General features: G+C 40.1%; 1 long non-coding RNA gene across 1 annotated transcript; it reads left to right on the top strand.

Moving 5' to 3' along the window:
* The first annotated feature begins 277 nt into the window (after nt 1-277).
* On the top strand, nt 278-8,111 carry LOC115272796. Its single transcript, XR_003900463.1, has 2 exons — nt 278-353; nt 7,412-8,111. It is a non-coding gene; the product is annotated as an uncharacterized LOC115272796 (long non-coding RNA).
* The last annotated feature ends 6,427 nt before the right edge of the window (nt 8,112-14,538 follow it).

The raw sequence follows: 14,538 nt of genomic DNA on the forward strand, positions 1-14,538 counted from the left end.
CTCACTAAAACCTGAAGGCTTTGCCTCCTCAGGGTTATGGCCTATGGGGAAGGGAAAGAGCTACTTGCTGCAGCCAGTGGATAATTAAAGATATGCATGCAGCCCAATGAGTGTCTGTTGCACAGAAAAGGCTTGCAGTCAACTGAGACCAAAGAGTGAATGTTCTCAAAGAGAAGCCTGGGCTGCCTTTCCCTTTATTGAGTCATCAGCAGGAAGAGGGTCTTTTAGGCCACTCACTGTGTTGGGTACACTTTCTTCAAGACTCTTCTGAGTGACTCTCTTATCTGAACTTTTCTAAGTTGGAAGGAGGAGTTTGCAGTAACAACTCAGTTTATGCATCCTTCAGCCTGCAGGTAAATTTTATTCAATTTTACCAGAAAACCCCACACACTAGTTCCCTAAAGGAGCTGCACCCTTTTGGTATATAACATCAAGAGGAAAAAGAAACAACCAAATCCCTACTGTTGAGGCCTAGAAGTGGCATATCCCTCTCCTCCCATATCTACTTCTAGGAAAAAAAGTGTATTCTTGTTGAAAATACAGAAACAAAAGAAGAATAAAGGTCTGTAATTCTTCCCTTTCTAAGATTTTCATTGCTAACATGTTGGTGTATGCCCTCCCACGCTTTTTTGCCTAGGCCAAATACATGTATAGACACACACACACACACACACACACACACACACACTGGAACAAAATTCATCTGGAATGATATTTCCATGTTAATATACTTTTATACTATTATTTTTAAGGGCTATATAATATTTCATTATATAGGTATACCATGATGAATTTAACCAATCTTCTATTGGCTATGTATATTTTTCCTATTTTCAGGAAAGCCCCATTGATCTGCACCTCAAATCCCTCCTAGTACAATGGAAATTTCATTTAGTAAAATGGAATAATGTTGGCTACCATCTTCTAAAGTGGTAGTTCTCACGTAGGGGTGATTTTATCCTCCAGGGGACACTTGGCAATATATGGAGACATTCTAGGTTTTAAAACTGGGAGATTACCCTTGGTATCTGGTTGGTAAAGACCAGATTTTGCTAAACATAGCGCAATGTAGAGACAGCTCACCACAGCTCAGAATTATCCAGTCTAAAATGTCAGTTGTACAGAGGTTGAGAGACTGCTTTAAACACTGGTCTAACTGTAGTTAGAACTTAAGTGAGCTGTCAATCAGAGGATCTCCATGCTAGACCCCTGCTTCCTAGTTCCTCATCACCACCTTTTCACTTTAGTTCATCCAACACAAAATAGAACGCTGAGCTCGACACAAAAGGGACAAGATGCACCTCTCTCCATGCACTGAATCACACCTTGCATTGCAAAAGCTCTTTTTCCAGATCAGTGGAAACTGTGCTTTTCCTTGTCCATGTTGCTCTTAGCAACCAAACTCTCAGTCTTTATTCAATTACTCAGTCTGTAGTCACGTGCTGTTAACATTCTCCTCTCTGAAAAAACTTTCCTTCAAACCTCCACCCATCCCCCTGAGGCCTATGACCATCATTTTTTCCTGTATACTCCCAGACCTTTGGTATATAATTTTAATAACTATCCATTTACTTACCTGTCTCCCACATTAGCATGTGAGCTCCTCAGGGGAAAGGAGAGTGTCTCTGTGATCCCCCTCTCCCTAGTTTCAATGTCTCATCAAATGTTTGGTAAATGAACTAATGGTTGAATGAAAGCCTTTTTAGAAGTTCAGGTTCCTTTAGGTTTTGCTGTCCAACACTCATAGTGAGGGCTAAGGCAATGCAGACAAATGTCTCTTCATAACAATGCTCAGTGGAATTTTTTTCAACATTATGTAAAATCAAAAAGGTCTCATCCTGTATTCTGCCTGCGTTAGTTAGATTTTAGGATTCCTAGCAATTGGTATTTCCCATTTGTCAGTATTTATCTCATTAATGTTCACAGGAAATTCTCTGGAAATGCCCCAGTGTAGCCACAAAGGCAATCCACCTTCTATAGTAAAATCCACAGGGCTATTTAGTTTTTGCTTGTTTATTTTCCACTGGCAAAAGCATTGACAACTGAGGTTAGGGCATTCCCAAAAATTCAAAAACCAGTTGTGGGTTGATGTTCTCAGAAATCAGTTCAAAAATCTTTTCCTACCTTCAGACGTCTCTCTCCCTGGTGGCCACAATTGCCAAGCGTGTGTCCAATCCAAGTTTGCCCCAGCTGTGGTTGCTCTCCGTCTCTCAGCCCCTTGTAAAACAAGTCCCAGGAAAATAAGCAAGGACCAGCTTCCTTCCTAGTCATCAAGTGTGACGGATTCTAGGCTATGAGTGGAAGGGTCTGAAAGCAGAATTTGCAAACCTCATAGTGCTATTAGGTGAGCTATTCTGTCTTTAGAAGGTCTTTGTTCACAGTACAAACATGTTCACTAGAAGTGGGGCAGGAGAGAGATGGAATGGTATCTTTGCAAAAGGGAATGGACTTTTAAGTACAGAGAAAGTCCCTGTCAGGAAAGGAGGGGCCAATGCAGGGCTGACATGAAATACATTCTGAGCAGTGAACAGGATCAGAAGTGATTCTTATGGGAACCTTTTATGAGACCATTTTCTTTCTTTTTTATAATTTTTAAAATGTTTATCTTTGAGAGAGAGAGAGGGAGGGAGACACAGAATCTGAAGCAGGCTCTAGGCTCTGAGCTGTCAGCACAGAGTCTGACGTGGGGCTCAAACCCACAAAACATGAGATCATGAACTGGGCCAAAGTTGGATGCTTAACTGACTGAGCCACCCAGGCACCCCTCTTTTTTTTAATGTTTATTTATTTAATTTTGAGAGAAAGAGAGAGAGTGAGCAGGGGAGGAGTAGAGAGAGAGGGAGGGGGAGAGGGAGAGAGAAAGAAAATTCCAAGCAGGTTCCATGCTTTTAGCACAGAGCCTGATGTGGGGCTTGATCCTATGAACCATGAGATCACAACCTGAACCGAAATCATGAGTAGAGGCTTAACTGACTGAGCCACTCAGGCACCCCCAAACCATTTTCAGTACAGAATGAGCTAAGTGTCCGGAAGGGAAATACATATGCCCACATCCTGCCCTGGGGCTACTGCTGTTCCTGGGTTAAGGGTGATTGTATTAAAAACAACAGTTAACGTTTGGAGAGCAAGACCTGTATCAGGCTCTATACTTATGTGTATTAACTCATTCCATGCTCTTTACAACTTTATAAGGTAAGACTATGATTATTTCTATTTCAAAGATGTGGAAATTGAAGCATAGAGAGGTTAGGGGTCTTGCCCAGTTCACACAGCAAGGCAGAGTAGAGCCGAGTTGAAGAGTCAAGAAAGAAATAGTAAAATACAAAAGGATATGGACTTTTACGGTAGCACATTTTATGATAGTAATACCTTTTTAAATAGTGACTTAGAGTTCACCCAGAGCTTTCATTCTCATAATTCCAAGTGCGCCATGGAAAAAGAAGAAAATGAGCAATCAAGCTTATTACTTAAAGTAGTAAGTAATATGGTGTGAACCCTTCCCAACATTTTTCTATGCATTTAGAGATACATATTAATTTTATGAAAACTCAGACCAGGGGCGCCTGGGTGGCTCAGTCGGTTAAGCATCCGGCTTCGGCTCAGGTCAGATCTCACAGTTCGTGGGTTCGAGCCCTGCGTCGGGCTCTGTGCTGACAGCTAGCTCAGAGCCTGGAGCCTGCCTCAGATTCTGTGTTTCCCTCTCTCTCTCTGACCCTCCCCTGCTCACACTGTCTCTCTCTGTCTCTCAAAAATAAATAAATAACATAAAAAAAAAGAAAACTCAGTCCATATTCCAGTACATCCTGCTATTTCTTACCTGAAAAACTATTGTGACTATCTTTCCATTTCTTGCTAATAAATAATTACCTACATTATAATTGATAATTATTGCGTAGTCTTCTGAAGTATAGAAACAACATGATTTATGATAACAATACTATAATTTTAAGCACTTAAGTTATTTTAATATTTTCACTACTATAAGCCATGCTAGAATAAATACTTTTATTTACCTTCTTAATTGTTTCCTTAAGATACGTTCTGAGAAGTGGAATTTCTGGATCAAAAGTCAAGATACATAAATCAGGCTTGGTATATGTTGCCAAATTTCCTTCTGGAAAGATTGTAGCAATATACATTCACACCAGAAGTTCATATGGAGTTCATGTCTACATACCGAGACATTAGATACTATAATTTTTGTTTGTGTGTTTGTTTGTTATGTTTTGTCAATTTGCTAGGACAAAAGTGGCATTTTCATTATTGATTTAATATCATCACTATTTTTTATTGAGGGAAAATTCCTATTTCTGTTTTTGTTTTTCTGATGAGATCTATAGTAGCAAAAGGTATACAATTCAATCTATTTTGCTTTACTCATTTGAAAGATATACATATTTATATTTACCTTTCCAGTGGTCACTCTGAAACTTTTAGCACACACACTCAAATGTGTTTTTCTAATGTGTGGAATTAGTAAGTATCTCTCCCTCTGATAAGCTGGAAATTAAGCTTATTTTTAAATTTTCTGACTTCCCTACCTCCACTACCAAGTTCAGCAGCTTGTTTTCTACCTGCAGCTATTAGGTCACTGTTCGTCCACCCACAGTGAAGTTAGTTCTTGTCTTCCAGGATAAAAGAGATGAGCTGAGTGGTGGCCAGGAGAGAGCAAGTTACGATGCAAATTATCTCAAAAAAAAGAAAACTTAAACAAAATGAAGGAGACTTTATTATTTCTTCATCTCATCTACTCAGGGCGTATTAGTCAATGTGTTTCTCCAGCAAAACAGGTCCAATAGAATATGATTAATATACATAGAGAAGTCCATCATAGGAACTGTTTCAGGTGGTCAAGGAGGCTGAGAAGTCCTACAGTCCACCATCTGCAGGCTGGGGAACCAAGAAGTCCAGTGTTGTAATTAAGTCCAAGCCTGAAGGCCTGGGAGGCTGGGAAGAATGGTGTAAGTCCCAGTTTGAGTCCAAAAGCCCACAAACTGAGAGCACGATGTCCAAGAGCAGAAGAAAAATAGATGTCTCAACTTAAACAAAGAGGGTGAATTCATCTTTCCTTTGCCTTTTCAATCTGTTCAGGCTCCCAGTGGATTGCCTGAAGCTCAGACACATCAGGGGGCCAGCGGGGGATCAGTTTTACTTGAGGTAATGATTCAAATACTAATCTTTTTCAGAGACACTCTCTGGACACACCCAGAAATAAAGTTTTACCAGCTACCTGGGCATCCTTACCCCAGTCAGGCTGACACATGAAAGTAACCATCACCTAAGGGTAGAGGGGGAAAACAAGAAACAAAAAATAGGCATCCAGAGAGACCAGAATCAAGAAATGGAAACATTTGAGACTTGTGCACACTTTAAACAGCCTTCTCAGGGCCCACTCTCTTTCTGTTCATCAGCTTCATTCTAAAACTTTTCTTTGTTACCCAATCTTACAGTGAAGAAACATCCTTTGAGACTTAGCCAGGACTGAGAAGGGAATCTCTTTGTCTCAATTCCAAATTCTCAGGGGGAAAAAAACCCCACCTATTTTGAGTCAGGTGACAGCTCCTAGATAAACTGGGTACCGGGAAGGGTCTGGATGACAGCACATTGGCTCCCCACCTCTGTGGAGTGTGGTCACTTCCCAGAGAAGAACCACCGCTCAGTGCACACCCACCGCCTAGAACAGCAAAAGCATTAAAGTAAGGATGTGGAGGTGTGAGTGAGATGGTCCACAAGTATTGCTTATTTTTTTTAAGCTAGTTATGTTTTTAAATTTTTTTAAATGTTCATTTATATCTGGAAGAGAGAGAGACAGAGTGCCAACAGGGGAGGAGCAGAGAGAGAGAGAGACAGACAGAATCTGAAGCAGGCTCCAGGCTCTGAGCTGTCAGTGCAGAGCCAGATACAGGGCCCAAACCCACAAACCATGAGGTCCTGACCTGATCCAAAGTCGGAGGCTTATCCTCATGAACCAAGAGATCATGACCTCAAATGAAGTCAGCCGCTTAACCAGCTGAGCCACCTAGGAGCCCCAAATGTATTGATGCTTATCGGAGTAGACTTTTCAAAATACACCTGCCTAGGCTCTACCCAGACCCACCAACTCAGAATCTCTAGGGGAAAGAAAAGGGCAGATAATTCCACTTAAATAAATTGTGGTCTATGGAAGGGAAATAATTTGCTTCATGTCACTCAGCAATTAAAATTGCAAGAAGGGTTAGGGGGCAGGTAGGGGCACCTGGGTGGTTCTATCCTTTAAGCATTTGACTCTTGGTTCAGGCTCAGGTCATGATCTCAGGGTTCATGACATCAAGCCCACATCAGGCTCTGTGCTGACTGTGTGGAGCCTGCTTGGATTCTTTCTCTCTCCTTCTCTCTCTGCCTCTCCCCAACATTCTTTCTCTCTCTCTCTCTCTCTCCCTCTCTCTCTCTCTCTCTCTCTCTCTCTCTCTTTCAAAATAAATAAGATTTTTAAATTTAAAATAAAATAAAAATGCAACTGGAATTTGGTAAAGAATGTGACCCTTGATCTCAGGGGTCATGAGTTCGAGCACAGCTTGGACATAGAGCTTACTTTAAAAAAAAGAAAAAATTCTACTGGGATTAGAACCTAGAACTCTACAATGAAGACCTGTCTGTGTTAACTACGCCAAACCCAAACATGCAAGAGCCAGGGCTTCCCAGAGGTAGGAGATTGGGAAGTTCATATGTATTCTTGCAAATGGGAAATGAAGCTGCAAAAATGCAAATGTTCTGGGGATGCAAAATCGCTCCAGGAAGGAGATGAATTTTCCTAGATTTTATTACCAAAATGGTCTAAGCTTTAATGGCTTTCCTCAGTCTGTAGAGTCTGTTTTCTGGGCTCAAATCCATCTGCTATGGCCAAGATAGTAGACGGATTTGGAGTATTTGGTTCCTTTCACATAGCTATAATCACTGTGGATGGGGCTGGAGGCAAAATTTATTGGAGAGAACTTAGAAATTCTTTTCTCCTCCCAATATCCTTCTGTTATCTACCTATCAAACAGTATTTACACTTTAAAAATAGAAATTTAAGAACATAGAATTGAATTAATCATAATCAATGGTTTGTGATTCACTGTCACCATAGGTCCAAGCATGACATTGTTTTACTTCTTACCTTGTTTGCTTCAACAACATAAGTCTCTTTGAACTAGCCAACCAACACCAACTTGCGCCAGAACCTTGACAATAACGTACACATATCTGTGCATTCCTTCCCCTCCCACATCCTCTGCTCAACATAGTTACCAACCTGATTCTTGTGTTCATCATCCATTGACTTTTCCTTTTATGTGGTTTTCTCTCATCTATATGTATTCCTAGTAAGCATTGTTTAAAGTTTAGTTATTTTTAAGTTTATAAAATGACATTATACTGTTTATAATTTCAGGACTTACCATTTTTATCTAAAATTATATTGCTGAAGAGAGAAAGGTTAACTCCACAGAGGAGTGGCTTGGCACACATCATCTTAATCAAGGGATCAAAGTGAACTTCATCAGCAATGGGACAAATCAAAATCATGTGCTTGATAGGATGCAATGAAAAGAACACAGTGTTGCTTCTGGGATAATCTTGCCAAAGATACATAACCTGAATCTAATCATGAGAAAATATCAGACAAATGCCAGTTTGCCATATTGAGGGACTTTCTATGAAATAACTCTGCTATAATCTTCAGAAGTGTAAAGATCATGAAAGTCAAAGAAAAATTGAAGAACTGTTCCAGATGATGGAGACTGAAAACATGACAACTAAATGTACTATGTGATTCTGAACTAAACTCTTTTGCTCTTAAAACCCCTTTGAAATACGTAATAAAAACTCAAGTAGGGTTTGAGAATTACATGATGATCAAACTTTAATATAATTTCCTGATTATGATGGTTATATTGTAGTTATGTAAACAAATGCCCTTATATGTAAAAAATATACCCTAAAGTATTCAAGGATGAGGAAGTATATCAAATTGGCAACTTACTCTCAAATGTATCAGAAAAGAAAAAAGAAAGGTATTTGGACTGTACTTGTAACTTTTCATAAGTTTGAGTTAGCTTCAAAATGAACAAATAAAATAAACACAAAAACCATATTGCTAAGATGTATCCAGATTTTTGCATATGGCTATAATTCATATGTTTTAACTGCCGTGCATTTATTCACTCTTTCAGTGATGGGAGGAGGAAACAGGGCTGAAAGCACAACTAGTAACCATCAGAGCCAAATGTCAGTCCTGGCCTTTTGCCTCCCTAAGTCAGTATTCCTTCTACCAGGTAGCTTGGAAAAATGTTGCTGGCATGATTATCATCATTAAAAAATCTTTATGGCTAACTGCAGTCAACTGGTAATTAGCCAGGAAGGAACATGGGAAGAAGATCGTGGAAATCAAAGAAAGATTGATGAGTTGTCAACAACTCTAAGTCAGGCTTAAAGAAAATTCCACAGTTAGACTCCTACTACCTGAGATGGGAAGGGCTGGGGGGTGAAGAATAGGTGCCTAGTCCTTGCTCCTGTTCCACAATCAATGCCAGTTTGAATCTTCTGGACACCCTCATTTCAGGTCTCCATTGCAGTTTAGCCATGGTTCACACACACACCAGATAACCAAGCTTTGACTGCACACACAATGACAAATTGACCCAATCATTTATCTAGGTATAGAAAAGGATTAAAGGGTCTCCTGGAATAGAAAAACAGGTTAGTCAAGATTGTGCAGGGTTAAAAGATGGGAACGAGTAGTATCAATAAGACAAGTGTATATGCAGTGACACGGCATCTGGTACTAGAAAAAAATAGATGTTGGATATGCTCCCTCAAGCCTTTAAGAAATCATGAAGAAATTCAGGATGGAATAAGAGAGTGTTGCCTACTACTGGTGACATGGAAGCTCAGCAACAGGAAGCCCCAGACATCCAAAGACACAGCCCAGAGCCCAGGCTCCGTCCTACCTCAGCAGTTTATTTGTTCTCTTTGATCATTTGTTTTCTCAACTACATATGAGAGGATTTAATTCCTTGATCTTTTACAATCTTCCAATTCAGATATTCTGTGTAACATGATGGGACCAAACCACTTCCCACAGCAAAAGAATGGGCTTCCTCTTCCCCTTCCTCACACAGTCTCTGGATGCTCTATAGAAATGTCATTTTCCACCCAGGCCACACATTATTTAGAGCAAAGAGGATGCACAGAGTAGAGCAGTATTTCCAAAGATGATCCCACAGCCCACTAGTCTCCTAAGATTCCCTTCCAAAAGAGCTTCATGGCATAGCAGAAAAGATCCCATTCATAATAGCAACAAAGAATGAAATACCTAGAAATAAATTTACGAATATGTGAGAGCTATATAATAAAAATTGTAAATTGTAAACTCTTCTGAGGTATTCAAAAGGCATAACCAAATGAAAAAAAAGCATTCTATATTGTTGGAAAGGAAGCCACAACCTCAAAAAGATGTCAATTCTCAGTAGGTAATCATAAGATTAAAACAATTCCATTAATATACTGACTGGAATATGTTTTAAAAAAATCTGACAAGTTAGCTCTAAAGTTCCTTTGGATAAATAAACAAAACTGTATAGCCAGGAAAATCCCGACAAAGAAAAGTGACATGGGGATAAGAGGTACCAGATATTAAAACATACTATACAGCTTTAATAATGAAAAGTGTGCTACTGATGTATGAATAGAAAATGATTCAAATAACAATTAAAAGTTTAGACATAGAAGGGCACCTGGGTAGCTCTTGATATCAGCTCAGGTCATGATCTCACAGTGCATGAGATGAAGCCCTGCATAGGGCTCTGTGCTGACTTCATGGGCCTGCTTGGGATTCTCTGTCTCCTCTCTCTCTACCCATCCCTTACTTGCTCTCTCTCTCTGTATATAAATAAATAGACTTTTTTTTAAAGTTTGAAAATGGACATAAATACAGAAACTTAATAATTAAAAAAGTAGTATTTCAAAAACTTAAGACAAGATGAATTATTGAATAACTGTTATCAGTACAACCAGTTAACCATCTGGAAAAAAACCAGATGTATAAACTACTCCTTACCCTACTTGAGTTCAAGTCCTACATGGGGAGTACAGATCACTTAAAAAACAAAACAAAAACAAGGGGCTAAGTTTATAATACCTAAAGAGCTCTTACAAATCAATAAAAACAAGACCAACCACCCATTGGCAAAGGCCATAAAGAGTTCATGGAAAAATAAATACAAATGTCTCTTTAACATATGACAGAATGTTCAACATCCTTTATAATAAGAAAAATGCACATTATTGCTACACTGAGAAAAATCTTCTTCACCTATCATTTTGGCAAATCTCCAAAAATTTGATATGGCGAGTTCATTCTCTTTGTATTGCAGATATATTAACATGGCTATTCCACTTCTGGAAATACATCTCCATATGAAAAAAAATTATGTATGAAATTATTTATTGTGGTAATATTTTTAATAACTTGAAATTAGAAAAAAGTACGTATTCTCAAAAAACAAAACTGGTACATCCATGAAACAGAATACTACAATGTATTATTTAAAAATTAAGGTGATTTTTAAAGTACTAACACAGAAAAAATATTTAGTAAGAAAAAAATTAGGTGTCTACTAGTGTTTAAAACATGATACCATTTGTTCAGAAACAGATGGAAGATATATATATTTGCTATACATGAATAAAATATTCCTAGGAGGATACACCAAAAAATAATAATGTTGCTTGTAGTGAGATAAAGTGGATATGAGAAGAAAAGCATATACCCTTGAAGTGTATACCCTTGAACCAAATGGCTATAATGCCTACTGAAAAAAATTAAATTTATAAGACTTCTATAGAATTATCCCTGCTCTAAAAGATTTACAATAACCTCTGAGAGGTTCTATAATAAATAAACTTGTTTAACCTAGTATTTTTCAAACATATTTGACTTTGAAACTTTTCCTACTTAACACCTGCTTATATCCTGTGGTGCACACTATGGGCGGAGCACTACCTCAGGGCCTCAAACTGCCCAGGGTTGTCCCAGGCCCTCTGTCCTGGATGGAGAACCTTGCTGATCAAGCGAAATACCCTTGGGTGTAATCCTATAGAGAAGGAACCAACTACAGTTTCTCTTACGCTCTGAGTAAAATGAGAGGACATCTCTTTTCCCCATCAACTCTCTTTTCTAAGTGAAGCCAAAATTTTCAGCCATGTTAAAAAAAAATCAATGTGCCATATCATTTGATAAAGATGACACACAGCTAGCTTTTGGCCATGTGAGCTTATTCATGCACAAGTAAGGCCTGAGGGAAGAGGGCTGTTAAATAGTAAATACGAAGTGACTTTGTAAGTTAAAGTTCTCTTCTTTACGTTATATCCCAAAGGAAAAAGCAACACGACACTTCTAATAGTATTTCCATGTCAGCCTTCCCTGTTGCTCAAGACGTCCATAATTTACACACTTGACATTCCCCTGTCTATTAAGTTTAAATGAGCTATTCTGGTTGAGAAGTCAACTTTTTTTGGAACATGGTTAAATAGGGTCACTCTGGTACCATTTGAGTTGACTTTCAAAGGGGGATTGTTTTGACCATTTGGAAAAGTCAAGGTCAGGAAAAGCCAGCCAGAAATGATTTCTGACCCTAACTAAGAGCAGAAGGTCAGTGGAAGAAAATGTGGAGAGCTTCCCAGAAGCCTAAGACAGCTGGCTAAACTTCAGCAATGCAGGAGTACATGTGTCTTCTAATAGATGGGTTCTCAGGGTGGCCCCCGTATCAGCAGCACCAACCCCACCAGGAACCACAGTAGGTATTGCAGATACTGAGTAATTCTGATGCCCGCTAGGTTTTGAGAACCACTGCTCTAACAGCCTCCTGTCATCATTCCCACCTAACAGGGCTGAAGGTTCAAGAAAAGCTTCTGCCCTGGATGGGCCTCTGGCGAGTTTAGGTCACAATTTCTTTTAAGTCCTCCTTTAGGTATTGAATGGTCAGCACTATAGTAACCGTTTATCATTTTGGAGGAAATGGTAGGGATGTCTTTCTGGATAATTCAGAGATACAACTATTTCTATTTTATAAATATTTTTATGTTTATTTATGTTTGAGAGAGAGAAATAGAGTACGAGCAGGGAAAGAGGCAGAGAGAGAGGGAGACACAGAATCTGAAGCAGGCTTCAGGCTCTGAGCTGTCAGCACGGAGCCTGATGCAGGGCTCGAACCCACAATGGTGAGATCATGATCTGAGCCGAAGTTGGATGCTTAACTGACTGAGCCACTCAGGTGCCCCCAACTATTCCTATTTTAAAAAGAAGCAGTATGAGGAAAAGAATGAAGATGGGGAGAAGGGGAAGAAGGAAAAGAAGGAAAAGAAGCATCCAAGCTTCCTGCCTGAGAAAATCGGCTTGTATAGCTATAGCTGGTACCCAAAAGAGTAATAAGAGGTAATAATATTGCAACAGGGGAGCTGGCTACACTGGAACTGATATTCAGGAGTGACTAGAAAATGGACATATGGAACCACCAGGTCACTGTATGTATAACATGGTAAGTTACTTAGTAGTTGAAGAACCTCGTAGAGAATAATTGATTCCCAAGACCAAACACAATCAGGCACAGGTTTCATGTGGAGGTGTGGGTAGGTAGGTCTTTTTGGAGCATTGCAATATTGCAAGTGGTGGTAGATTGACACCAGAGAGACAATTCCTCTCAATGGCAGGAGTCTAGCCCAAGGACCCGGACTTTGTCCTAGAGCTTGAGAATGGAAGAGGGGCTGTTGGTCCTCAGTCCCATAGGAAATGGCTCTTAAATCTGTTCTCCCTGCTTCTCCTCTGGTGCAGGACCTCTCTGTGGGTAAAATAGCTAAGTATGACATTTCACAGTTGTGTCTTTAGTCTCTGATGCCTAGGAAATTCTATCTGGGAGGAGAGGAGGGCCTTGCTCAGTTTATGAAGAAGAGAAAAAAGTTCTTCAAAACATCACCAAGCAGTGCTAGATCCTGCAGAACATAAGCAATGAACATAAGGATGGTAGGGAGCAACAGAAGCCAGTGGAAGACAGGGCCATTTAGAGTGGCAGAGGCCAGAGGAAATGACAGGTCAGAGGTGCAGAAGAGAGAAGGCGGCAGAGGTGTGCAGGAAGCTCAAAGCAATTGAAGTCAATGATAAGTTTGATCCTGGACTAATTTGTTAGCATGAATGAGCAATACCTCTTTCCATGAACTTTCACTTCCTCACAAAATGTCGTATTCACTTTCCCTTCTATATATTTTGTGTTACCCCCTTCTCTCTAAGATGTACTGGAAAAGGCATGTACTTTGGAGCCAAACAGATACAAATTTAAAGTCTGACTCCGTCGCTTTCCAGCTTGTCATTTTGAATAAATCACTTCATTTCTCTATGCCTTAGTTTTCTCATCTGTGAAAGGGATAAGCCAGCTTTGTGGGTCCGTTTTGAACATGGTTTTGAGCAATGAGCCTAAGAACACCAGGAATTGCTTTTTGAGCGCCTGTCAGGTGTTTCATATACATTATTATCTCAATCCATCTTTATAACAACACATTGAGATAAATATCTTTTTTTCCTTATGGTAGATTAGGAAACAGCACCAGATGGTTTAAGAAATTAGCCCAAGGTGAGTGGCAGAACCAGGATTTTCAAAGTCAGGTTGAATCTGGCCCCAATATCCGTGCTGTTTCCACTATGTAGCCCTGTCTTTCGCAATGTCAAGTATAGTGTCTGAGAGGAGGTGTCTACAAAGCCTAAGCCTTTTTTATTTCCCCCTCCCCTGCAATTCTCTTCCCTTTACCCTCCAGGTCTGGCTGGCATTCCACCTTCTTCCAGATCACCCTTGTCAAAGGTGATTATTTTTTTTAAGTTTATTTATTTATTTTGAGAGAAAGCAAGTGCGTGGGAGGAAGGGCAGAGAGCAAGGAAGAGAGAGTCCCAAGCAGGCTCCATGCTGCCAGGACAGATCCTGATGCAGACCTCACACTCACACACTCACACACACACACAGTGAAATCAGGACCTGGGCCAAAATCAAGATTTGATTGCTTAACTGACCAAACCACCCAGGCGCCCAGAAAGTGATATTCTTTTAACTTCCATCAATGATGATCCATACAACTTGTAAGCCGCCTGCTGATTTCTCATCTCCTGAGACCAGGTAAAGCTGCTTAAGGCACTTGTTGTGATACCTCTTTTTTCCAGTGCTTGCCTGTTGCTCACCCACCAGCTTGCAGACTTCTCATGCACGACTCTTAACTGTTTTCTGTGTTCTCTACCTCTGGGGCCTCCCTGGTGCCTTGCACACCCTGGCCGAACTGAATGTGTTTCGCTCCTCCTCAACTTGTGTATTAAGAGCTGCCGGTGGGAAGACCTGGAACCTCTCCAGCGGCCTGACTCAGAGAGCGCGGCCCCTGCTCAGGGGTCCCTGGTGCTCCCCCACTCCCCTGTAACATGTTCTCCGGTTTTCCTGCCTGGAGGCCCCAGTGACAGATCCCCTCACTTATTTTCTGCCTCACAGG

This window comes from Suricata suricatta, chromosome 11 (genome assembly GCF_006229205.1).
Source record: "Suricata suricatta isolate VVHF042 chromosome 11, meerkat_22Aug2017_6uvM2_HiC, whole genome shotgun sequence".
Taxonomy (NCBI): domain Eukaryota; kingdom Metazoa; phylum Chordata; class Mammalia; order Carnivora; family Herpestidae; genus Suricata; species Suricata suricatta.